Below are 25,969 nucleotides of genomic sequence, written 5' to 3'. Positions count from 1 at the left end.
CATTTCCTCCTCTTCTCTGCATGCTTATGGGATCATTTCTTTGCTGGTCCTGAAATTTCAAAACAATGTGCATTGCATCTTTTATGCATTGATACTCAATGAGCCCTCTTAAAGTGAAAAGGAACGCCAGTCAGTACTGGAAACCCTCCTACGTAATTTCTTTGATGGTGCCGCCCTCCCCCAATCTCCTCTGCTTTGTTTTCCTAAAAATCTCAATGATTGACTCTGTAGTTGGCAAATTGAACACCAATAACAAATAAATTTATATAAAAAAAAAGATTGACTCTGTAGGCCTTTCTGGGTTGATCCACCCAGGCTCTTTCATCTGTTCATCATTTATATCTACTTTCTAATAGATTCTATTTACTTTAGCTTTTATCCCTTCCATTTTCTTATTAATTCTATGAGCATTTCAACTTGTAAAAGTTTTAGTTATCCAGTGATTCTTACTTCATAACATCCTGTTTCTGTTTAGCTATCTCTACACATGTATTGTTCACTGTTTTCCCTTAGTGTGATTTTGTCTCTCACTTTTCTCTTCTGTCATCTTGCAGGTTTTCTTCAAATGTCTCTAGATCCTTGATTGTCATTATATCCAACAGTGAGGCACTGAAATAATAGATTACAGATCTGAGGGTATGGGTGAGCCTTATAAACTAGGGATGAGGAGCTTCTCTTGTGGAGCTGGGTATGGAACTATGCATTTTATTGAAAATACTCCAAATTTAAGGATAAGTTATTTCACAGGGCGCCTGGGGGACTCAGTCAGTCAAGCAGCTGACTCTTCGTCTCAGGGTCAAGAGTTCAAGCCCCACACTGGGGCTTATTTTAATTTTTTTTAATAAGGGTAAGTTATTTCCTTTACTGGATGTATCCGGTTTCTCCAGAAAGCTATGGACAGATCTTCTTCAGGAGCTGCTGACCTTAGGCAGCTGATGTTCTGTGGAGAAATAAGGTTGACATCTAACCTCTTTTGTCCTGCTGTGCTCTTATCCCATCTCATTTTGTGCACACTAGGGGTAGTAGTTTCTTTCTTTTTCTTCTTATTATTTTTTTGACAGTGAAAGATTTTATTTTATTTTTTATACTATTATGCAAACATTCTTTTTTTTGAAAACATAAAAGCAGACACATTGATGGCATTCTAATAAAGAAAACCTAAGTAATAACTAAGTTGTAAATTGATAATAATAACACAAACAAAGGCTTAAATGATATGATGTGAAAAGATTTACAGGTAGATCCAGGGCTCTTAATTTTTGAAAATAATAACTCAAGTCATATCAACACATGTTAAAAAGAAGCTTCTAATTTTCCAAGTATTTTGATAAAAAAGTTTTAAACAAATACTTCATAGAACTTTTGTGAAAATATACATATCATAAGAAACATGATGTTCAAAGTGATCTTTTGTAGTTCACGGAGATTTCTTAAAATCGGCTGTGATCGATATAATTCCAATGGTATTTCTTCTTAAAATTTAAAGTTAGAGCATATCCATGATATTCAATGTAAGTTACATAACTTACACTCATGCTAATCTAATTAGAAAAGGTTCTAACTTTAGGATCGTTTAAAAAAAAAAAAAAGCATTAATAGGGGTGCCCAGCTGACTCAGTTGGAAGAGTGTGTGACTCTTGATCTCAGGGTATTAGGGTCAGAGATGACTTAAAAAAATAAGAAAGTTGTAAAAAAAAAATTAATACAGACTATTAATACAGATTGATTTGAATTTCACTTTATAGGAAAGAGAAAATTACAATTTGAAACGAGAACACTTTCTAAAGTTTTATGTACACCCCCGTTCATAGTCGACCACTGGTATCCTGGGGAAGTGTGTGTACACAGTTGTGTGTACAGATGCACACACTGACGTATGCAAACCAGTTCATAATACCCAGCTCGCATAGCTGCTGTCGGACATGGCCCACTGGGTCTGGGGAATCAGCCAAACGACATTTCCTTTATTTATTACTTTTATTTTGTTCCTCATGATTCAGTTTGTGAGTTTCATCTGGGGGCACTGATACTATTTTACAACAAAAATATTATCTTATGGTCACCTGTCTGGCTCCACTGGTGAAGCATCTGCCTTGGGCTCAGATAGTGATCTCAGAGTCCTGGGATCAGCCCTAAGTTGGGCTCCCTGCTCAGCAAGGAGTCTGCTTCTCCCTCTGCCTCACCTCTCCCTACTTGTATTCTCTCACTCTCACTCTCTCTAATAAATAATAAATAATCTTTTAAAAATAAAAAAATAAAATAAAACTAGACATTTTTTCATAGCCATAAAAAAGACAAAATTAGAATATACTATCAGCAACAAAGAGTGACTTTTTACTTTTTTTTCTTTTTAAGTAGGCTTTACCCTCAATGTGGGGCTCGAACTCACAACCCTGAGATCCAGAGTTGACCACTCTACCAACTAAGCCAGCAGGTGCCCCAAGAGTCACTTTTTAAATACATAAAACGTTCTTTCAGTTCAACCCAATAAAGATTAACATTTCAATAGGAAATAATTTAAACATGCAGTGCATGTTTGAAAAGACAAATATATAAATGCCTTATAAAATTATTTTTAAATATGCAGATGTCTGTGTGGCTCAGTGGTTGAGCACCTGCCCTCGGCCCAGGGTGTGATCCCGTAGTCCCAGGATCGAGTCCCACATCGGGCTCCCTGTCTGGAGCCTGTTTTTCCCTCTGCCTGTGTCTCTGCCTCTCTATGTGTCTCACATGAATAAATAAGTAAAATTTTTTTAAAAAGTATTTTTAAATATGCTTAAACAATTACAAATTGAAAAAAGAAATTGCCCTTTTACATTTCAGAAAAAATTATGACATTTTGTAAAACACGGTGTTGACAAGAATATGGTCAAACAGCCACCACGACCCTTTGGGAGTGTTAATTGTCATGAGTGTTGTCACACTTTGACCAATTGTTGTATCACTGAACCAGTATATCTATTTCTATGACTACCCTACAGCTCTATTTGTAATGTATACAAAAGGTGTGCCATGGGGATCCCTGGGTAGCTCAGCGGTTTAAACCCTGCCTTTGGCCCAGGGTATGATCCTAGAGTCCCAGGATCAAGTCCCACATCAGGCTCCTGCATGGAGCCTGCTTGTTGTCGGTGTATATGTCTTCTTTGCAGAAATGTCTGTTCATGTCTTCTGCCCATTTCTTAACTGGATTATTTGGTTTTTGGGTGTTGAGTTTCATAAGTTCTTTATAGATCTTGGATACTAGCCCTTTATCTGATATGTAATTTGCAAATATCTTCTCCCATTCTGTAGGTTGTCTTTTAATTTTGTTGACTGCTTCCTTTGCTCTTCAGAAGCTTTTTATCTTAAGTCCCAATAGTTCATTTTTGCTTTTGGTTCCCTTGCCTTCATAGATGTATCTTGCAAGAAGTTGCTACAACCAAGATCAAAGAAGTTACTACCTGTGTTCTCTTCTAGGATTTGATGGATTCCTGTCCCACATTTGAGTCTGTCATCCATTTTTAACTTATTTTTGTATATGGTGTAAGAGAATGGTCCAGTTTCATTCTTCTGCATGTGGCTGTCCAATTTTCTCAACACGATTTATTGAAGAGTCTTTTCTCCAGCAGATATTCTTTCCTGTTTTGTTGAAGATGAGTTGACCATTTCTGGGTTCTCTATTCTGTTCTATTGATCGATGTGTCTGTTTTTGTGCCAAGACCATACTGTCTTGATGATCACAGCTTGGTAGTACAACTTGAAGTACAGAATTGTGAAGTCCAGCTTTTCTTTTCTTTTTTTTCTTTTTTAAAAGATTTTATTTATTTATTCATAAGAGATGCAAAGAGAGACAGAGACACAGGAGAAGGAGACACAGGCTCCGCACCGGGAGCCCAATGTGAGACTCGATCCCCAGAGGGGGGATCATGCTCTGAGTCAAAGACACTCAACTGCTGAGCCACCAGGCACCTCGCTTTTCTTTTTCAAGATTGCTTTGGCTATTCAGGGTCTTTTCTGGTTCCATACAAATTTTAGGTTTATTTAGCTCTGTAAAAAATGGTGGTATTTTGGTAGGAATTACAGTGAATGTATAGATTGCTTTGGGACCTGTTGGTGTTCCTAAAGGAAAGTGAGTGATAGAAGTCCCACTGGAAGTTACAGAGTTTATTTTCAATAAAAAGCTATTCTACAATTTAAATAAAATCTGATACATACTATGGAATGCTGCATAGCTGCTAAAAAGAATGAAGTGGCTTATACTGTAATAAACAGGTTATTTTAAAACCTGAAGTGGGTCCTGTGGTTCAACCAAGATGAAGTAACTCCATCCCAAGTCTTCCTTTATACAATAAAGAATCCTAATAAAAAAAGCATAGGAAGTCTCTGAAAGTTCTACAGAAGGTGGACCACCCTGAGATATCATGAGTACAGGACAGTGAGGGCCCTGGGTTTCTTCACTGCCTCCCTTCTATCCTGGATAGAGCATTAAAAAATCCTCTGTTGGAGTTCAGGACACCCTGCACCAAAATGTGGCATCTTAGCATAAATGTATATGTCAGCTGATGGAATTAAGAAAGAGCAGGTGCACGAAGGAATTTCTGACCTTCCCCCAAAGCAAGTCATAAAACCCTCATGGGACAGGTGCATTCACTGTCCCCAGAGAAGAGGAGCATTCTCATCTTGGAGGAGAAAAGGCACATAGGGAAGAATTGATGAACTGGCCCTTGTGGAGTTTTGCCCAATGTCTTGCCCTCGGCTGTGAACATTAATAAAGGGAAACATGAGAAAAACAGAGTCACAAGGTTCAGTGGGGTGGATACTCCTGTGCTGTGCGGCCCAACAGGAGGAACAATCACTTCCCTCCTTCCTCAACAGTGGCCCAGCCAACCAGAGACTGTCTCAGCTTAGCCAAAAACAAGCCACTGTGCTTCAAAGTGCCAGTTAATTCAATGCACAACCTCCCCTTTCCCCTGTGAATGAGGGCTTCTCTGCTCTGGCAGACGTCGCTGTGCTTTTGCTGTAGCTCATTTGTACCAAGTGCAATTCTCTGCTACTCCTGAACGAACCTATTTTTGCTAGAGAAATAACTGTCAGTCTTATCTTTAACGTTACCCAAGCTTATACCCTTTTGTTATCTTCTCACATCTTTCCATGACTTCCCACTCTGCATCAAACCTCTTATAAAAATGTTCAGATGTAACTTCTTCCTCAGACCTCAATTTCCTCGTGAAGGTTTCCAGGCCATGTAAAACTCATTTTAAATAAATCTGTAATATTTTCTCTTGTTAATCTGTCTTTTGTTACAGGGGCCCCCAACGAGAACTTTAAAAGGTAGAGGAAAAAGATTTCCCCACATCTGCAACTCAGAACCACCAACAACAGACCAAAAAAAAAAAAAAAAAAAAAGTTGCAAGAGAAGTCTCTTGCCCTTCATCAAAGCACCAGGAAGAGAGTGACTGAAAAATGGAAATTTGGGAAGGCAATATCCATTCAAATAGCACTGCAAGACACAGACACCCCTAGGTTCCAGTGGAGCCACCCCACCTACCACCCTGTCATACTCCAATTCCACGGCTGTCTACAACAAAGTAGTTCCAAATACAATGAGAGGTAGATTGAAAAGCTAAAATAGGAAAAAAAAAAAAAGATAGAGCATACAAAAATTAATACTTTAAAAAAAAACCTCCAAACAAGAAAATGCAAAAACTGATAGAACTGAAAGAAGAAAAAAAAGAAATATATAGATGTACAATTGCAATTGGGACTTTGACTCCCAGGAGTCAATAGAATAGACAGCAATTCAGCAAGGTCATAAAAGAACTGAACACCAAAATTAACAGTTTAGATTGAATTGATATATATACAACACTCCACCCGAAAATAGCATATTTTTTTCAAGGATTCTTGGAACATTGGGATATTTATCAAAGTAGACCTTGCTCTGGACAATTAAAAAAAATCTCAGTAAATGTAAAAGAATTTAAATCACACGGAAAATTCTCTTACAATAATGCACTGACACTAGAAAACAGTAACAGAAAGACAGCAGGAAAATCTGAGCCCTTTCCAGGATCTGAACCCAGGTGTAAACAAGCACTAGTTGAAAAAGAATGTGGCCTCCTGCAGGCAAGCCCTAGGCAGTCCTACAATTCATCCTAATAGGTAAACCCAAACACTGATTAATGCCCATTTAAGAAGAGCAAAACCTCAAGGAGAAGGGTCAAATAGGAACATATAGTGAGCCACATATTAAGTATTGAAAAGTATGTTTCTTTATTAGTAACCTGAGAATAAAGCAGGTAATGTATTGAATATGGTTTTTTTAATGATAAATTGCAGACAAATAGGAAATGCCATTGATTAGACAAAATCACAAAAAGTGCTGAAACTATCCTAAAATATGTGAAAGCTAAGTCTGAGTTATTCAATTTCAGGGCAAATGTGACCAAGCATTGGGCAAACTGGTGTCAGGTGAACTAACTCTGGGGCAAGTGGCCTGCTTCGGACAGCAGGGGAATTAGGGAGGGACTCTTGCCCTAAACTAGACTTCCCCAGCTTGCCAGTTAGTCTAGGATTGTCTTTTCAGACGACAAATCCTTCTGTCCCATGTGAAGAACACAAAGGCTCAAATCCACAGAACATAAACAGGTCCCACCTCTGAGGACAGGTGCTGGTAAGAAGCAGCACAGTTTGTATTTGGAAAAAGGATCCGGATGGATGGAGGGATGATAGAAGTGTGTGGTAGGAGGACCCCCATGGCCCCATCATCATGTCACCCATGATTACTCTTCATGAAACGGCTGGGAGTCCTCAGGGCTAGGGAGGATGTACAGGGATAATCCCAGGACAGATGGGGATGCCTGTCTATTCCCAGGGCAGCATGGAGTGTCCTCACCTCTGTGATGCTGGAGATTAGAAGCCTCACACCAGATCAAAGGTCACTTATTGGGATCCCTGGGTGGCGCAGTGGTTTGGCGCCTGCCTTTGGCCCAGGGCGCGATCCTGGAGACCCGGGATCGAATCCCACGTCGGGCTCCTGGTGCATGGAGCCTGCTTCTCCCTCTGCCTGTGTCTCTGCCTCTCTCTCTCTCACTGTGTGCCTATCATAAATAAATAAAAATTATTAAAAAAAAAAAAGGTCACTTATTCTCCATTGGTGGACACTTGAGTTGTTTCCATATCTTGGCTAATATGAAATGCTCCATGGAGGTGAAGATATTGCTTCGATAACATGTTTTCATGGATATATACCCAGAAGTGAGATAGCGAGATGATATGGTCATTTTATTTTACTTTTTTCATGCTTAAAAGATAGCCCTGATGTTTGATGTGGTGCTGGGACATGAGGCCACATGGACCAACGGAGTTTGACTTATCCCAACCCTGAAACATGTAAATGTCAAGTAATATATGAATTAACTGGAGTGAGAATTTCTCTAAAACTATGCACTGCTTCACAAATTCGTGTGTCGTCTTTGCACAGGGACCATGCTAATCTTCTCTACATTATTTCAGTTTTAGTGTATGTGCTGCTGAAGTGAGTGCGTGGTCATACTATTTTTAATTCTTTGAGAAACCTCCATTCTTTTTTCCAAAGTCATTGGAACAATTTATGTTTCCACCAACAGCACACAAGGATTATAGTCAGTAATACCATATTACATATTTGAAAGCTGCAAAAACAGATCTTAACTATTCTCACCAAGAAAAGAAATGGTAATGCTGTGCTGTGACGGAGGTGTTAGCAAAGACTGTGGTGGTGACCATTTTGTGACATGTAAATGTATCCAGGCAACAATTTGTACTCCTTAAATTTACATGACGTTACATTGTCATATGTGTTCTACACCTCAAGAAAGCTGGAAAAAATAATAGACATAAAAGTAAAATTAAAAGTGCACTTTTAATGCTCAGCAGTTGCCTGAGCAGTTGGCTCAGCGGTTAAGTGTCTGCCTTCAGCTCAGGGCGTGATCCCAGGGTCCTGGGATCGAGTCTCCCCCATCGGACTCACTACAAGGAGCCTGCTTCTCCCTCTGCCTGTGTCTCAGCCTCTCTCTGTGTCTCTCGTGAATAAATAAAATCTTAAAAAAAATAAAAATAAAAGTGTGGATAGACATATATATATTTCACACACATAATTTTAAGCACAGGCCTATTTCCAGGCCATATTACCTACAATACAGCATTCTAGTTTTTTTTCATATTTCTGCAAATTTTTTGCTCAAAACACAATATATCATTGCAAGGTATTTCTAAGTATGGTAGGAGATTTTTTAAAAGCAAAAACAAAAACACCAGCTTTTCAGGTAATGTTGACCAGTGACAAAGTGTCTCACCTTGACTAGACTTCACTTGGGTTCCTTTGAGCCCTGAAACCCTGAAATCTGGCTGCCTGGCCAGCAAGAATCCTAAGTCATCCTGGCTGGCTCTGTGGTCACCCTGGATCTGAGTAGGTTTCTCAGCACCTCCTGGAAGGCTAAGCCCCCAGGGGTCTTCAGCTGGAATCCTGTTAGGTGGGTTTGGGGAGCTCACTCAGCCCAGCTGGGCCACCCTCCCTGCTCTCAGGGCTGGCCCCCAGCCCTCTTTGCTGTATCCAGAGTTGAGCAGGAGCTCTGCCTCCTACTGCCAGGGCCTGTGATGACAGTCCTGCCAATGCTTCCTTACCACTACAACAGGTATCAGAAGATTTTGCCCCCTAGAACTGCTGCTCAGGCGCCTCATTAACACGGTGTCGAGTTCATCTGGACTCCAAAGTGAGATTACTGTGCTGGGAAACAGAACTGTACATTCTGCCCAGAGCAGAGAGCCCCATGGCTGTCTTCTTTTTGTGCATATAGAGATAAAATATTCCTGCCAAGGACCTTGAATAAACGTAAATTCGGGCCTATTCCAGGTAATCCGTTAAAACACCCCAGTTTTGTAACCCTGCTTTGTCATTTCTTCTCCTTTCTTTTAATGCACTGGGATTCTCAAATTACAAAAAAAAAGTGGGGGGGGGGGGGAGGACAAAAAAATAGAAGTGGCCTGACACCGCTGTTGCAATACTTTTCCTGCCCACATTGCGGGCATTTCTCCTTTCCAGAACCTGAGTGCAGCCCCATCTCGCACGGGGGTCAAAGGCAGCAGGCTGAGCCGGTCCCTGGCGTCTGTCTCTGTCTCTGTCTCTGTCCCTGTCTCTGTCTCTGTAGGCCTCCCTCCCTCCCAGGACTCTAAGCAAAGCCAGCCGCGGCTGCCTGGGTCAGGTGCCCTCTGCGCTCCTGGTCCAGCAGGGGTGGACCAGATGCTCCCCACTGCCGCCTGTAGGGCTCCGGGCTGTCCGGCTGTCTGGGGCGTGCACCTCCCAGCCTCACCCCGAGGGAGAGACGGAGACAAAGAGAGAAACAGGGTATGGGGGGGTGAGGGGTGTTGGAGGAGGGAGGAGGGGCTGGCAGAGGCCTTACCAAGGAAAGAGCCCTCGTGGTCTGGAAGCCGCGGGGACGCAGGGCAGGAGCCAGATGCCCCAGGAAGGTGCTGGGTCTCGGGGGAGCTGCCCGCAGGCGGGCGTACAGGACTGCGGGGGCAGCACCAGGCGCGTCCTGCGCTGGACCTCCGTGCGCCCCGACGAGCACCTGCGGGGCTCCTGACTTCTCCACGCCGTCTCCAGCCTGCGACCTACCCCCGGCGGTGCCTTCCTGGGCTCCCCGTCCTCCTAGATCTGGATGGAGGTCAGCTGTGGGACACGCTGGCCCCCGCCCGGTTCCTCCTAACCGAGCGCAACAACAACCACAACAAACCATAACGCGCACGGGGAAGCCACAGCCGGCGGAGCCGCACGGGGCTGGGGGCCTCCGGCCCGCAACCCACCTCCTCGTCGTGCCCACCGACACCCAGACACCAGGAGGCCACTGCAAGCCTGCAGGCCTAGGGACGTCGCCTTCAAGCGCCCAGAAATACAGGGACGTTGGGAACCATCCAATCTAAGCCTCTCTGTGTAACCGCGACGCGGGAAGGATGAGAGGTTGGAGAGGTTGGAGAGGTTGGCTCGCTTGGGGCAGCAGTTCTCAGCAGACTGGGACACAAGGCCCCTTTACACGCTCAGAAATGTGCACCCCGGGGGCTTTCGTGTAAGGATCTTGTCCATCAGGATTTCTGGTGCCATAAATTAGGAAGGAGAAAAATGTCACATAATCATTAATGTGTTCTAAAACAATAATACACATGTGAACCTAAGTAATGCAGTTTTCTTAAAAAGAAGTTTCCCAAAACAAACCAATGTCTCATAAGGGGAGTAACACTGTTTTGCATTTTGCGTATCTGCTGAAGGTGTGACGGATGGGAAAACAGCTGAAGTTTCACAGCTCTCTCTGTATCCAGTGTCGCAACATCCTACATCATATAGCAACCCGAAATTCCCTGGCACCCTTCTGAGAGTGAAAAATACTATTATGAAAATAGGGTTTTTCAAGTATATTTTTAAGATTCTGTGTATTTATTTAAGAGAGAACAAGAGTGAGAAGGATGGAGAGAAAGAATCTGAAGCAGAGTCTACACTGAACACAGACCCAAGCCTTAGGGCTCCATCCCACCACCCTAAGGTCATGACCTGAGCTCAAACCCAGAGTCAGGCGCTTCACCCACTAAGCCACCCAGGCACCCCTACCATGAAAGAAGTTTTAACCTTGCAGATCCCCCTACAGGCTGCCAGGACTCCCCAGGCTCTGGGCCACATTTAGGAACCAAAGGTATACATCTATAGTGCATGTCTCCCGAGTCATCGCCTGCTGCCTTCACCTCCTAACCACACTGTTACGCATTACCCTGTTATCCCTGACCTATGTAAAAAACAATCAAAATTTTTGTTGGAACTTTATAGAAGAATCTGGAGCATATATTAGGGAGGACCAGACGAAAAGAAGTTGCCTGAGTCATCCCACAAAGATGGTCCATTTTCTGTTCAGAGAAATGGACCTGGAATTCGGGAAAATGGGTTCAGATGTTGCTGTGGGTGTGAGAACAGTGGGTGGCTGCTGCAGGGCATGGCACACACCAGCTGCTTGTGGCCACCGAACTATCTTTCACGTGGAAACTCTACGCGATGCACTCTAGGGATGAAAAATATGCCTGCTGGGTTTGTTTGGGTTGTCTTAATTCAGTGGTGGTTAGGGGTTTAGGTCATGCAGTTCCAGTCAACCAGCAAGCAGAGGAGGTTTTGTCTCCAAACCATTATCAAGGAGGTTATTGCAGGGGGCACAGCTGCAGCTCTGGGACCCACAGGACGAAGTGGGGTTTCTGCAAATCTGCATGCTTTGTGCCTCTGCATCTCCCTGCCTCTCCACTGTGTCAGCGCTGCTTAGCCCTGTGGCCTCCTGCTGAGCCCCGTGTCCTCCTCTCTGCTCGAGGACTCAAGGTCCTTTTGTTTGTTTTTTATTTTATTTTATTTTATTTTATTTTATTTTATTTTATTTTATTTTATTTTATTTTACATTTGTTTTTATTTCGATTCAATTTGCCAGCATATAACACCCAGTGCTCATCCTGTCAAGTGCCCTCCTCAGAGCCCATCACCCAGTTACCCCAACCCCTCACCCACCTCCCCTTCCTCACCCTTTGTTTGTTTTCCAGAGTTAGGAGGCTCTCTTGGTTTGTCTCCCTTTCTAATTTTTCCCAGTCAGTTCCCCTCCTTTCCCTTATAATCCCTTTCACTATTTTTTATTTTCCACATATGAGTGAAACCATATGATCGTCCTTCTCTGATTGACTCACTTCACTCAGCATAATTCTCTCCAGTTCCATCCACGTTGATGTAAATGGTGGGTGTTCGTCCTTTCTAATGGCTGAGTAATATTCCATTATATATACAGACCACATCTTCTTTATCCATTCATCTGTCGATGAACATCGAGGCTCCTTCCACAGTGTGGCTGTTGTGGATATTGCTACTGTGAACATTGTGGTATCACCGGGACTCAAGTTCTAAGGCAGATGAGAGGAATAGAGATGCAAATGTCTTAAGTACCCACAAACCCACTAATCAGAAGACCACTAATGAGGGCACGTGGCTGGCTGGCTCCATCGGTGATGCAACTGCCTGCAGCTCAGGTCGAGATTTCGGGGTCCTGGGATCAAGCCCTCACCCCCTTACCCCTGACCTTCCCACTGATCCTGGGGGAGTTTGCTTCCCTCTCTCCCTCCGTCCACCTCTCCCCATGCTCTCTTGTGCTCTGTCTCTCTCTCAAATAAAGAAATAAAATCTTTAATAGACTTTCCATTAAAAAAAAAAGAAGAAGAAAGACTAAAAAAGGCAGAGGGAGTGGAGATTTTACAGCGTTAAGAAATTGGTTACCCTTGCACAGTGTGGTGGAAGTGGACATCAGTACATCCAGGAGGGAACACAGCAGGGAAGTTCCTCAGAAACTAAAAATAGAACTGGCATGTGACCTTGCAATTCCACCTTTGGGTATATATCAAAAGGAAATGAAATTGATGGTGAACAGATGTCTGCACTCCCAGGTTCACTGCAGCCATGATGTGGCTACAAGCTGAGTGCCCATCCACAGGTAATGGATGGAGAAGATACGACATATATATCACTGCCTATACATCAAGATGTGTTTTTCTCATCCCGCCTGTGTGCTAGCTCTGCTTTCTAAAACGCTTCAGTATCCAGACGGACACATGTCTCCGCTTTATTCTTTCCTTTTTTTCTTTTTCAAAGATTTTATTTACTTATTCATGAGAGACACACAGAAAGAGCAGAGACATAGGAAGAGGGAGAAGCAGGCTCCCTCCAGGGAGCCTGATGTGGAACTTGATCCCAGGACCCCAGGATCACGTCCTGAGCCGAAGGCAGACGCTCAACCGCTGAGCCACCCAGGCATCCCAGGATTTCCTTCTTGGACCCGGTGCTGTTCCAAATTCCTGGGTTGAAGTCCTAATCCCCAGGACCTGGGCTGTGACCCTTTTTGGAGGTAAGGTCTTCGGAGAAGTAACTACAGTTAAATTAGGTCATTTGAACTGGCCCTGATCCGATAGGACTGATGACCTTATAAGAAGACATTAGGACACACACACACACACACCACCACCACCACATACACATACACACAGAAGGATGGCCATCAACAAGCCGAGGACAGAGGCCCCAGGAGAAGCTAACCCTGCCCACACCGTGAGCTCAACCTCCAGCCTCCAGAACTGTGAAAACATGATTTCCCATGGTTTAAGCCCCCCAGTCTACCGTATTCTGTTACGGCAGCCCTATTAAGTCATCACACGCTGCCACCCCCTGCCTTTTAGTGCACCGTGCCATGTCCAAAGTGAGGGCAGGGGTGTGGCTGGGAGTGGACAGTAGTGGCATTTTAAGAGGAATGGTATGTTTGGAGGCAGAGCCTGGATCTAGGGAGACTCCTCCGTCCTTGAGAACAGCTGGAAACACACACACAGCCCAGCACTCACTTCGGGGCGCCCCCCTGGACGTGTGCACATGGGACAGGCCAGGCTGGACTGACTAGGCTGGGAAAGACGCAGGAGCCATGCTGAGGTTCCCATATCTGACCACCGATATAGGACAAATAGAGCATCTGGCAGTGTGCACCCTACAGCTCTCATCCCACACCCTGCGAAGACAGACTCCCCAGAGGAGACCAGGGGTGGGTACAGCAGATGCATGCTCTGTGCCCACTCCCAGCAGAGCCAAAGCTCCCACCAGCCCAGGAAGTCCTGAGAAACTGCCATATGCCCAGGGAGGCAGAGTGGGGATGGCCTCACCCACAGGTCTTCAGGGGCTGCCTGTGGCCTCGTGGGAGATCAAGACCTGGATGAGCCGAGCCTCATGCCCATGACAGGAATGCTCATGCCCGCCCCCCATGAACATGTGGATGCTCTCGGCATTGGTGGGAGCTGGGGTCTCTGGGGCACAGTGTTGGACAAGCCCCCGCATGGGGATGAGCGCCCCTGATGCACCCTGCTTGTGGAGGTCCCAGGACATGAAGGACTCAACCACCAATCTCTGGTGCTGGAGGTCCACGTCCCCACTCTGGAGGCCTGGTCATGTGATCTGTTCTTCCACCCACCAGCCCCCAACCCAGGCCCCACCTAGAGTCACCTCATGAGCTTTAAACTCCACCTATGGTTTTAAAGATTTTATTTATTTACTCACAAGAGACACAGAGAGAAGCAGAGACACAGGCAGAGGGAGAAGCAGGCTCGCTGCAGGGAACCCAATGTGGGACTCGATCCCAGGACCCTGGGGTCACACCCTGAGCCAAAGGCAGACAGACACTCAACCACTGAGCCACCCAAGCGTCCCTAAACTCACCTATGTTTAAAAGGTGCTCCTCTGACCATGTCACGCTGTAAATTCCAAGCGTTTTAGAAATTCTGTGTGTGTGTGGTGGGGAGGGAGCCAGAGACAAAGACCAACTGTGTATTTATCTCCACACTCGCACAGCTATCCTTTGTGGCATGTGCCATGAAGGCCCAACATGTCCATTCTGCCAGTGGGGACACCCAGGCCCAGGCCAAACATCCCAGCATGCACCACAATGCCTGCTGCGCGTAAGTAGGGGCTCTGGGCCTACGGGAGACCACATTCTGTTTTCTGGGGTGCCTCGGAGGCTCAGTGGTGCAGGTCTGCCTTCAGTCAGGTCGTGATCCCAGGTCCTGGGACTGAATCCCTCATCAGGCTCCCTGCTCTATACCAACTCTACTGGAGTACACACACAGTCATACACACTGTACCAGGCACCATGCTGAGGTCTCCAAGATTGTGTGTTGTGTCATACAGCACGCTTATTAACTGTGTCATTCCTACAATAGCTCTATTGGGTCAGAAGCACTAGTACTGTCACTTAACAAAGGAGCAGATGCTACTGCAGAGAAGGTCAATAGCACCTTCAAGATCACACCACGAGGTAGTGGCCCAGGTGCTAATCTCCCCCAAACCATCCCTCTCTAAACCCCATGCTGCAGTAGGAGTTTGTCTCAGAGCTCATAGTCACTATACCTGCCAGCCCTTCAAAGGATCTTCAGTTGTGTAATAAGGTCTCCCTTTTTTGTCAAGGGGCCTGTATTTGAGGGCCCACAGCTAGGTGATCCCATGCACTCTGGGGGTGTGGGGTGGAGGGCTTGAGCACCCGGCCCAGACTCTGGAGCTGGAGACACTGGAGCTTGGAGACCCTGGAGCTCATGGAACCTGGAGCTCAGGGACACTGGAGCTTGGAGACACTGGAGCTCAGGGACCCTGGAGCTCAGGGACACTGGAGCTCAGGGACTTCGGAGCTTGGGGACCCTGGGGCACCTGGCCTCTCAGATCTGAGGAATCATATGGGCACTGTGAAGGCAGCAGCCCCCCAGGTCCGCAGTGTGACATCTCCACATCATTCTCTAGCTGGTGGGCTGGGAAACAGCCTGTTTTGAAACCAAACACCCAGCTCCTCAGGTACTATCTCCACTCCCTGCTGGTCACAATGAAGTCATACACGGTAGACAGTGTTACCTCCACTAAACTCAGGCACAAGGGATAGACTTTTGTTTGAGTCCAGAGGTGTCACTAGGGAGATGCTTGACTCCACCATTTGTATGAGAAATACAATAAAACCTTCCCCAGCTCGTTACTCCATGCAGGTCCCATTCCACCACCACCACCACCCCCCTAGCCCCGCTTGCCCCGTCTGCACGACACGGAGACCACACACCTGACCCATGGGGCACAGTGAGTTGCGCCTGGGTCGGCCCGCAGCATCCTGGTGCCCTGACCTCTTCGGGGTACCCTCTGCCCAACACTCAGAGTACTCAGGCCCTGTCCATGACCCATGGACACAGGGGGTTGCGCCAGCTCCTTGGGGTCCCCTCTGCCCCCAACACTGTAGGGCAGTCAGACCTTGGTGACAGGCTAAGGTAGGCCCAGAGAGGCTCCAGAGGATCTCCCCTGGGGGGTGGTGTGCACAGAAAACTGTTTTCTTCTCCTAAGTTTTTCAGTTGTCCAGCAAGCCAACTTTATTTTAATTTAATTTAATTTAATTTAATTTAATTTATTTTGCCAACTTAATTTTAGAAGAGCACGTGGTGGAGTAGGAGCAGTAAGAGCTGCACCTCCTATGGAGCTGCTGAATTAACGCACTCCACCCCCTGCTGGCACCGGGTAGGGCACAGACGTCAGCCTAGGCCTGGGAGCACATGCACCTGCATTTTGAGGCTTGCCTGGTGGTGGGTGGTAGAATGGAGACAGCCTCTCCCAGCGCTGCCCGTCAGGAGGGTCTGAGGAGGGTCAGCAGTCCACTTCTTCAGGACACAGGATTGGGGGACACTCCGCGTAGACCGCTGGGGAGGAGCACAGAAGTGTGGCTTCTGTCTTCCACACTTGCTTAAACTGAAAGCAATCGGAGAAGGACAAACATTATATGTTCTCATTCATTTGGGGAATATAAATAATAGTGAAAGGGAATATAAGGGAAGGGAGAAGAAATGGGTAGGAAATATCAGGAAGGGAGACAGAACATGAAGACTCCTAACTCTGGGAAAGGAACTAGGGGTGATGGAAGGGGAGGAGGGCGGGGGGTGGGGGTGAATGGGTGACGGGCACTGAGGGGGGCATTTGATGGGATGAGCACTGGGTGTTATTCTGTATGTTGGCAAATTGAACACCAATAAAAAATAAATGTTATTAAAAACAAAAACAAAAACAAAACAAAAAACATGGTGTTTGTCTGCAAGGGCATGCACACATAGCAGGAGAACAAATTCCAGGGACACCCCCCCCACACACACACACACACAGCAATGAGAGAAAGCAGTCCCTCCATCATCACGGCTATGTCTCTTGTTCCAGAAGCTGAAGGACACAACAAAATCCTTGACATAGTCCTCCCTCCAAGGCCCTGCTTGGGACCTGAACAAAGCCCGGACTCCTCTAGCTCCCATATGAGGTATTTGGGTGGCTTTTTGGGTGTGGTGACGTTTCTGGAAGAGGGGCAGAGGGAAAGCCTCAGTGCCCCCACGTGAGCAGAACCGGGGAGCAATTGCAGTTAAAGCAGCCGGAAGTTCACACCTGTGGGCAATGGTCCCTGCGGCCATGGTTCTCTGCCCTGAACACCTGGGCGCCTTTGCCAACTAGGGGAACCTCCTGGGCGCAGCCACCAGGGCGCGGGATGACTGCGCACCTCTGTGCCTTTTGCTCTCCAGACTAATTGCCACCAATGGTGCGCGTCCAAACCATGGAGAGCCGGGGACATTCTAGCTGCCTCCTCCAAGGACAGTCCCTAGGAAAATTATTTGCGCAGAAAATCCTTCGAAATAGCTTTCCTCCCCAGCCATGGGGAGGGCAGGAAATTCGGTTTGACTGGTATCTCACACACCTGCCTGACGTTGTGGACATGATCGTGCATCCCCGAAGCCTCTCCCACTCCTGTCTGGGGAGGGCCGGAGCCGCCTGGGACTCCTGAGGCCACCACTCTGAGGGTGCTGCTGGAGCCTGAGCTAGCCCTTCTCACTGCCAGGTGCCCAGACTAGACTCGGAGACTGGTGGTGACAGTGGGAGGTGCAGCAGTGCACAGCCATGTGCCTGAGTCCCCCTGGAACAGCCTGTGGGAGACCAGAAACGAGAGTGGCACCGGCTCCCCCGGCCCAGTGGGATGAGGCCTCCTTCCCAGGGTGACATGGGGGGGGGGGGGGGGAGTGTAGGACAGGGTCTGGTTCTAGGACCACCTCCCCAGGCCCGCCCACCCCACCTCCCTGCCCAGCTGCCCTCTGGGGTCAGAGAGGCACATGGCCTTGCGCACATGGCAGGGCCGCCCCCTGAAATTCCCAGAGCCCAGGCAGGGCCCGGCTGAAAGGGGGTGCAGGGAAGAGAAAGTGCGTGAAGCCAGGCCTCCCGTGCAGAGGGGGGTAGGGAAGAAGGTCATGGGGGGGTCCAGCTGCCCACACAGGGAAGGTTCTGGAATTCCAGAGACCAGCTGGCTGCAGTCCTGGAGAAATCAAGTCCATGATGTGCCCCCAGAAATTCCTCGAATGCCCTGGGGCTCCTTAAGTTTTCTGGGCCTTGGTTTCCACAATTCAGGACGTTGATACTTGGATAATCTGTGAGGATTTATCATGGCGTTCACTCTGTGTCAGTAGAAGCGGCAAATTAAAAAATACAACTTTTTAAGGAAATTAAAGCGTCATGGGTGTACAAAACTGATCCTGGGACATGCAGGGTGTGTGTGTGTGTGTGTGTGTGTGTGTGTGATGTGAAGGATACAAGTAAATCCTAACCTTCCGCAAGGAAAACAATAAGAATGCAAAGGAGCACTGCACCCCAGGGAATCATGGAAGAAGGCTGTGCCCCCACCCCCCCACCCCCACCCCCCCGCCAGTCCCTGACACTTGCTGCTGCTGCCCCTCCTGCTACAGCCTGGGAGTCCCCTTAGGGCCAGTGGTGTGGCCAGCGCAGGAACCTGGCCACCTTACAGGAGCAGAATTCTAGCTCTTAGTATTTTGGGTGAGCTGAGCCTGCAGTGCAGGCTTCACAGAGAGTTGCTATGACAGGCCTGCGAGGTCTTGCTTCCTACACATTGCCCAGAGGTGAGTTTTCACCTGACGTGGCCTTTGCACAACCTGTTGGTGGCTGAGAAGTACGGGGGCCCCCTTGGGTGACTACTGGATTCGACGACAGTGGAGTGGCAGTTGTCTCCACAACCTGTTTCCTTGTCGTGCCAGCAACGCCCCCCTTCTTCCTGGCCTTCCCGAAGTGCTAACTGAAGGATACTTGTCAGGATCCTCTCAGCCTTACAAGAAGCCTTCATTGACACCCCACCTGGTTAAAAGATGCATGGCTGCTAAACTGAAGGAACTGAAGGCCCGAGGGAAATTGTTAAAGTTGCTGAGCGCCCACCACCCATCGACGCGTCCTTGAACTGGGTGGAGGGAACCTCCTTCAGAGACCCAGCTGCCTCCATGTGGACATTCTGCTGAGGGCAACAGGCAATCTGAGCCCGACCCCCAGGACCCTGTGAGTCTGCTCTAACATATAAACAAACATTCCCTTGGAAACTTCCTTTATGTCTCAACCCCAACATCGTCCCCCAAGCACATGGCCCACCGATACACAGCTGAAGGGACTCATGACTCGGGTTTTATTAGTGACCTTTCCCAACAGCAGCTGGCCCCTCAGGGTCCTGGAGACTGTGCTTCCAAATTCCTTAGAGACCCACGCTCTCCCTGACCCCTCCCGACCTGAGAGTCTATAACCAGGCACTCCTCCTGACCCCAGTACAGCTCTCTGCCCACAGGTCCTGTCCCCGGGCCTTAATAAAACCACCTTTTTGCAGCAAAGACGCCTCAAGAATTCATTCTTGGCTCTCGGCTCCAAACCCTGATGTCTTTTCCTATATCACATACCCCTATTAAAGAAAAAATTGAGGACACTTGTTAATACAAGTCTACTCATGGGACTATTAGGACAGGTGTAGGGACGAGGCAATGGGGTCTTGCAGTGGGGGGTGAGGAGGGAGATTGGCCCTAGTCTGAATACAACAGAAAGCAGGAATTTATAGCCAAGGAGCCAGGTGGGAGGCGGTGGGTAGAAAGTTAGGCTGGCGGGGGATTCTTGCAGAAGGCAGGCGGGCATACTGTGACATCACCAAGGGGCAGCTCATTGGGTGCCTGGGGGGTGACCAGGCATGTCCAGTGGGCTCCACACGGTACCTGCCAAAGTGGGACAGTGCGGAGATGACCCTGGATGCCCACCAGACCAGGTGTGTTTGAGAAGCTGCTCCCGGAGGCCTGAGAGGCGGTGCTGGTGGAGAGAATCCTGGCCTGCAGCAGGTTACCTTCTTCCCGCACAGGAAGGGGGGGCAGGCAACAAGGCCCAGGAAACGCTGACCTGCGCAGACGAGTCCATGCTCTTACCCGCGTCCAAACAGCACGTGTGTTTGGGAGACCTCAGCTCTGTGTAAGCCTGCAAGTAGCCCCTCCCACCCCGTGAGCTCTTGAGCACCCCCATGAGGCGACTAATGCCGCGGGGGTGGGGGGAGGGAGGGTGCGCGGGAGGAACCGTTACTGCAGGCAGGTGGCAGAGGGACGCCTGAAGCTGCCGGGGCCGAGCCATGGACTGCCCGGGAGGGCCCCTCAGGGTGCTCGGGGACCCTCCTGACTGCAGGCTTCCTTCCCTCGGCTTGAACCCCTCCCGGGGTGGGGCCTCCCGGAAAGCGCAGCGCCCCCATCTGCAGCAAATAGACCACCCCCGGTCGGCTGACCTGCACGCTGTCCCTCACCGTCCCTCCGTCCCTCCGTCCACGGCGGCAGCCTTGTCCTCGCATCTGAGGGTTTCGGGTCCCCCCCAGCTGACCCGCCAACGGCTCGGAATCCCTGCACACGCGAGGGAGCAGCTACGCGGGCCGTGCCCCGGCGGGCCAAGGTGGCTCTGCAGGCAGGCGCAGGGGCCGGAGCCAGGGTGGGCAGCCCGAGGCAGGTGCGCCCCGGGAGGAAGACGGCAGCGGAGCGAGCCCGCGTGACCTCGGACAGGACCCTTCCGAGGGCCTTGCTTACGGAGAGCCTTGATTACAGACAAGGGGCGGTGAGCGGGCGCTGTGGGGGCTGCGCTCGGGGCGGGCCGGGCGGGGCTGCTAGGACTCTCCCTCTCCCTCTCCCCGTGCTCATCTCAAACTTTCTCAAATAAATTTTCAGTGTCATTAAAAAATAAGACTGCGAACAGGACTCTGCATATAATCTTATAACCGCAAGAGAATAGTGTGTGTATGGGGGGGTGGTCCTTCCAGGCTGGGCCAGTGTCCTGAGTGCTGGGGTGGGGGGGTCCTTCTGGGCTGGGCCAGTGTCCTGGGTGCTGGACTCTGTGGGTTACCTGCCAGCACAGGAGTCCCAGGCTCCAGAGTCGGAAACAGAGGCCACAGCAGGACTGGCCTCACATGGAGGCGGCAGGGACAGGTCCTTCCTCTTCATTTCCTAACCCCTGAGGATGACCAGCCATGCAGGGTTCCTCCCACCTCCACCTGTGTGTCTGTCTACACAGACTACTGACTTGTTTTCTAAGATGTTAGTTTGCAGGTGCCTGTGTGGCTGAGTTGGAAGAGCACCTATTCACATTGGGTAGTGAGTTGAAGCCTACACTGGGTGTAGAGATTAATAAAGAGATAAATGAACGTAAAATATTTTAGCTTAAAATCTCTATTTCCAACGTGGGGCTGGAACCGTGATTCCAAGATGGAGGCGGAGGTCCCACCACCGAGCCCACTGGGTGCCCCAAGTAATCGACCTGTATGGCATCATTAGATTCAGGGCTCACTCATTCAGCATAACCCCCTTCTTAACCTGGGCACACCTGAAAGATCCTACTTCCAAATGAGGTCACATTGATAGCACTGAACATTATGACTGGAACAGACCCTATGTGCCCAGGAACCACACCACACTCTAGGATGGCCTTCCCTGAGGTGGCAAAGGTGGAAGTGCCAGAAGCCATCATATAAGTCAATCTCTGAGGCAGGTGCACTGTGTGTACAAGGGAAAGGAAAGCACTTGAGTAACTCAGGACTCACGTCTGGAGCAAAATCCAGGTGTTTCAGCAGCAGGAGAATGAACTGATGGAAACATAAGGACATGTGGCAGAAACTGAGGAGTGTAAAGGTTCACAAGGCACTAACGGAAGAGAGTGGATAAAGATCCACTCAGAATGGGGGCCATGGTGCTATGGATATTACTACATGTTCTATCCTCTAATGCATGTGATACAGAGGATGGGTCACCAGATCTGCAAAGAGAAACATCCCTTCATCTCAGCATTTCAGTACCGTACAGAGCAAGGGGAGATGCCAGATTTTCTGCCCTAGGAAGACAAAAAATACTAGGTAAGGACACGAGGGGCAAAGGACTAATTACCGGAAACTGCACACCTGGATGCAGATGGAGTGGATCCAGGATGGGGGCTGTGCTCTGAGAGGGGGATCAGGACATACGGGAGTGGATCCAGCCTGGCGTCTGTGCCTTGAGATTATGATCAGGACACACTGTAGGAGATCCTTGGGGCCCTGTGATGAAACACCGTCGTTATTGTAGCAGCAAACTCCTCCCAGTTAATGTATTTCCTCCCCCCCAACACCTGGTTGTGTCAACCTGACTAGGTGCCCCTCCCTGAGCCTCAGGTTCCTGGATCTCAGTTTTCACCTATCCTGGCTGGCAATGGAACGTTAGAAAGAAGGACACACACATACCTAGTAACATCCAAGGAACTGTGAGCCCAGGGTGGTTCCTTGCTGAGTGAAACCTTCCGGAGCTTTAGTGTGAAAATCAGTGAGTGATGACAGGCAGGGAAGAGGGATCCAGCTGAGCTCCTGCATGGCCTCAGGATTCAGGCTGTTGCAGCTGTTAGAATGCCCATTGTGTGCCCATGTTTTCATGATTTACTCTTACCTGTGACATCCCAGGTCCCCTCGCTGGGCTTCACTGTGAGTACCCCCGTAAGCACCCCCTCCCCTCCGGACAGCCCAGGACCCTTCTCAACCCTGCTATCCACCTGTCATGGTCTCCATGGTGGGAGCACTTGCAGAAGTGTGGCTGGTACCCATCTCTTCCTCCTTGGTTCCTCCTTCCACTGGAACCAACCCTGGAGGGACGCCCTGTGCTTCCCCTTCTTCTCTTGAATCACGTGTGTTCCAGCCCCATCTGGGCTCCATCCCTCAAACACCAGCACAAAAATCTGCTTTTCCAGTTATTGGAATGTTGAAATCACAGGCAGGCTCCAGGCCACCCAGCTGGGTTCACATTCGCACCCCTGCACTCACAGGCAGCACCCCAGAACTAAGGTTTGAGGTCCTGGTGGTGTTTTTCTGACCCCACACCCAGCAGCGAGTTCCAGGAAAGGGATGCTGTCTTTCTCCCATGCCGACTAGGCCATTCCCCAGGTTCTCCTCGGAGCCCCAAGCAGTCCGTTCTGTCCATGGTCTGGGGGTCCTTCTGAGTCTTTTCCCTTCAACAAAAGAAAAAGAAAGCACGTAAAAATAGATGACAGCCCGGAGGCTTGCATTGTAACCAAATTCATGAGGCCAAGTCCCTTCACTCAGTGGATTCTCATGGAGCCCCTTCCAGGAGACGCAACTTCTGATGGATTTGGGATGCCTGCCTCTGGAAGCCCGTGAATCAGTCACAATGATATCTGGCACTGTTATTTCTAGGATTGTTTGCAGAGCTAGAGTTTGTGGAACCTCTACTATGCCCAGAACCATGAAGACCATTTACTGAGGAGCCTCCCAAGCCACAGGGAGCTGGGCCATCCTGGCATCTAGCCAACCCCACAGGCCACGTGTGTGGCCTGGGTGCTGCTTCTACTGAGCTCGCAGGGGTATGGACCAGGCTGGTCTGCATCCACGTTGGGAGGCAGCACATCTGTGTTCCCTGGACGTCCACAGGCCCATTTCGTGGAGGACTGACCTGCTCCTCAGGGAAGACTGTGTGGTGTGCAGACTCCGGGTTTGGGGGAACCCAAGCCTCACGGTGTGCAGTTCCAATCCCACGGCTGGCAGCATCTGTCACGTCCTCTGCTATACCCCACTCACCTTCCCAGTCAGAAAATGATCACGTCACCCCACCTCCTCCACACTCTCAGGCATCCTCACCTCCTGCTCCTCCCTGGGAGGGCCCTGTAAGTCAGACGTCACGCAGGGTTCCCCAGGGAAAGGGGGATCACACGTGTTTGTGTGTGTGTGTGTGTGTGTGTGTGTGTCTGCGTACGTGGGGAGGGATAAAGAGAGAGAATAATTGATTTGGGATATGCACGCAGAGAGACAGATATAGGGCACAGATGTAGACATGTAGGGTACGCATGTAGAGATGGTGTAGGGTATGTATGCAGAAATGTCTAGGGTATGTACATAGAGGTGTTTATGGTATGTACGTAGAGATGTGTACAGCTGTCTCCTCTCCCTCACCTTCCTACTCACTCTGCTCCAGCCCACAGGACTCTAGCGCTGCCCATCTGCTGAGGAGTCTGGAGCTACCCCCAGACCAGTGTGCTGGGCTCCTCTAGCCTGCCCTGGTGGCACCCGCACCCCGTGTATTATCCCTGTTCTGGGAAACATGCTCGCCTGTGTGGAGCTGCAAGGCTGGCAGTGCCCAGGTTCCCTCCACCTGGGGCAGCTCCTCTTCCCCCAGTCCCCTCCCTCTTCCCAGACTGAGAGCTGCCCTGGCCCGGTTCTGCCTGCCGTCCTGCACCCATGCTTGTCCCTCCCAGGGTCTCAACTCCTGCTATGTGCTGTGACCCCAGCTTTCTACCCTCTACCTCCGCTGTCTCCTCCAATAGTCATCACTACTTTGATGACCCAGCAAGTCCAGAAATCTAGCCTTGGCTCCCCAGCCCTGCCCAGAAGCCTGCTCACAGCTTCCTAGAGGCACCCCCGAGTCACCAATTTGGACCCAAACCACAGCCATTCCTCTACTGTCCCGCTGCCCGCAAGGTGCGTCTCGCCAGGTGCGTCTCCTGCAGCCCGGGGCCCAGCATCGCCCATGGTGTGCAGCTCCCCAGCATCTCCTGCGCCCCCCTGGCCCAGCTTTCTCACAACGACCACGGGAAAATTAATGTCCCCTCTGCCATGGCCCTGCTGGAAACCCTGAGAACAACATCCAGTCACCCACCGTGTCCTCTCCCCACTCCAGCAGAGGGAGGCCTTCGCACACAGCTCCCAGTGCTGGAATGCTCATCCCCACCCACCCTCCTTCCAACACCTGCTGGACCCTTGCCTGCTCCCTGTCCCAATGTCACTTTCTAATGTCACTACCTTAGCAGGCTTCTCCTGATTACCCCCATTTCATTTTATTCATTCTATTGGTGTGGCATCTGTCACCAATGTGTTATATACCACAGGGACATTGATTTATTATCACATTTCCTTTCAAGCTTCCAGAAGCTGGGATCTTACGTCCACCGTAGTCTCTCCAAGGATGGAAGAATTGGTGGCAGATCGGAAGTATTTCATAAAAATAAACCCAATGAGCAACAGTCACAGAAACCTGTTCACAAAAAACTTCACTCCTTCACTTCGGTGCATCTCCTGTTAAAGCCAGAATCCAGGCATTTGGGAAATGGCAGCCCCAGGAACTCGGTTAGTTGGGACTGACCACTCTCCCTTTGTGCAGGAAATAAGAGGCACCTGGGCTCTTGGACTGAGAAGGATCCAGACTGCTTGGTCCATTCACCTCTCTCTCCATTCAGGCAGGCCACTTTCTTTGGGAGAAGTGCTTTTTTTTTTTAATAATAAATTTATTTTTTATTGCTGTTCAATTTGCCAACATACAGAATAACACCCAGTGCTCATCCTGTCAAGTGCCCACCTCAGTGCCTGCCACCCAGTCACCCCCACCCCCCGCCCTCCTCCCCTTCCACCACCCATAGTTCGTTTCCCAGAGTTAGGAGTCTTCACGTTCTGTCTCCCTTTCTGATACCCATTTCTGGGAGAAGTGGCTTTATTTCTGCTTGGCCTCCAAACAGGATCTGAGACACACCAGTGACCCGCAGTCAGGTGCCCAAGAGGTGCAGGGAACCTTCCCTCGGCCTTCTCTTTGGTGGGAGAGGCCCACCTGGGTGTGTAGACCACCTAGATGGTGCAGATGTAGTGCTGAGACCTGGGACAGGCTTCTCTGACCCTCAGAAACCCGGAAGATTCAGGGTGACCCCGAAAGACCTTTCTGGGCCACTGGGCCGTGTGCAGCATAGTGCACAGTGTCAAGGAGCCCTTTGGGGGGCAGGCAATGGCACTGGACTCCAAAGGCTCAAAACCTCTCTGTGCGCCACCATGTGAACATCCAAGTGGACTTCCCCCCCTAAAGCGAGCTCATAGCTTCCTGGCTGCCCACTGGGACCCGGGCTGACCTGACGCTCACAGGGCCACACAGGGGCAGCCTTTCTTAACTGTGACCTTCGGCAAACGCGCTCCATTCCAGCAGGGCGCGGGCTCCACCCGCTTCGCTTCACTCGGAGACTGCCGGGTGTCCCGCCCGATGGGGCGGAGAGGAGGGCGCGTCTCCC

The 25,969-nt window shown here is 49.3% G+C and overlaps 1 long non-coding RNA gene and 1 other non-coding gene across 2 annotated transcripts; both read right to left on the bottom strand.

The window, feature by feature from the left end:
* Positions 1-7,417: 7,417 nt before the first annotated feature.
* LOC112909633 (U6 spliceosomal RNA) lies at positions 7,418-7,524 on the bottom strand. Its single transcript, XR_003233138.1, has one exon. It is a non-coding gene; the product is annotated as a U6 spliceosomal RNA (small nuclear RNA).
* An 11,523-nt stretch (positions 7,525-19,047) lies between these two features.
* On the bottom strand, positions 19,048-24,559 carry LOC112909598 (uncharacterized). Its single transcript, XR_003233133.2, has 4 exons — positions 22,466-24,559; positions 22,164-22,314; positions 19,642-21,980; positions 19,048-19,337 (listed from the first exon to the last, which is right to left on the bottom strand). It is a non-coding gene; the product is annotated as an uncharacterized lncRNA (long non-coding RNA).
* Positions 24,560-25,969: the final 1,410 nt, after the last annotated feature.

The sequence above is a fragment of the Vulpes vulpes genome, chromosome 6 (assembly GCF_048418805.1).
Source record: "Vulpes vulpes isolate BD-2025 chromosome 6, VulVul3, whole genome shotgun sequence".
Classification (NCBI taxonomy): domain Eukaryota; kingdom Metazoa; phylum Chordata; class Mammalia; order Carnivora; family Canidae; genus Vulpes; species Vulpes vulpes.
Note: the sequence above shows the minus strand (reverse complement) of the source record. Positions and strands in the feature narration are given on the sequence as shown.